Source organism: Mastomys coucha, unplaced genomic scaffold (genome assembly GCF_008632895.1).
Source record: "Mastomys coucha isolate ucsf_1 unplaced genomic scaffold, UCSF_Mcou_1 pScaffold21, whole genome shotgun sequence".
Lineage (NCBI taxonomy): Eukaryota > Metazoa > Chordata > Mammalia > Rodentia > Muridae > Mastomys > Mastomys coucha.
The window spans coordinates 176,988,999-176,990,060 of NW_022196904.1; the positions used below are offsets into that span (position 1 = coordinate 176,988,999).

Consider the following 1,062-nt stretch of genomic DNA (forward strand, 5'->3'; position numbering starts at 1 on the left):
AAAAAAAAAAAAAAAAAAAAAAAAAAAAAAAAAAGTCTTTTTAGCAGCACCATGAAGATGGTCACAATTAGCACTCTAGAAACGTCAAGATGGCTGCGCAGACAGAGGTGTTGGTCAATCTTGACAACATAGGGACCCACATGGTGGAAAGAGAATGACTCCTTCAAACTGCCCTGATCTGCACAGGCATGCTTTGTTTCATATCATGCCCACCTCCCCTACAAAATACTCAAACCTTAGGCATATATTCTGCACCCCCAAAAGAATGACAATTAAACATCATGAAACTGCAGCAGCACTCTCTAGTTTCTCCTCTTCTTTTCTCTCTCTTTTTTTTTCTTGAAACAAGGTTTTGCCTCAAACCCACCAGTATCTGACTGCCTCTGTTTCAGAGCGCTGAGATCAAGGGTGTAAGCCACCATCCAGAGAGCTCGGTTTAAAGATGACTCACACTTAGTACTACCCAGAAGGCACAGTAAGCTACCTTCTTTCACTTCTGAGAGCGCCCTTCCTTACACCACTCCAGCCCAGCTTCCATTTCAGACTTCCACTTCTTCCTTGTTGCTGAAACAAGATCTTACTTTGTTGCCAGGGCTGGCCTCCCAACCCTAGATTACAGACTGTCAACATGCATGGCTAGCTCTCAATTCTCTGTATCCCCCAGAATTCTCTTCCTACCATTCCCCACCCTTAGACAATACAATAGACTCTTGTGCGGCAAGATGGCCTCAAACTGAATACTGGCTTGGGACACAAAGTGAGTTCCATGACACACTGAGATATCGTAGGGAAATTTAAAACAAAAATCAGCAAAAACTCACACCTAAAGGAGGATAGTGGCCTGCAATCCCAGCCACTCCAGGGCAGGAAGAAGATTACAAGTTTAAGGCCATTCTGTGCTTCAGTCAGCTCCTGGTTCACCTAGGCTACAGGAGCTGTAGCTGTACCTGTCCAATAATGGGACTCCCATCTTTTCTCATTTAGAGAAGATTGTGGAGACTAAGAATAGGTAGTCAGGAAGATCTTAGCACTCTGTATAACCCATGTTTCAGACCCATGGTG

At 44.1% G+C, this 1,062-nt stretch overlaps 1 protein-coding gene across 1 annotated transcript in view; it reads right to left on the reverse strand.

Moving 5' to 3' along the window:
• The window catches only part of Oga (O-GlcNAcase), a 32,111-nt gene that overhangs the window by 28,290 nt on the left and 2,759 nt on the right, over nucleotides 1-1,062 (reverse strand). The window lies entirely within an intron of this gene.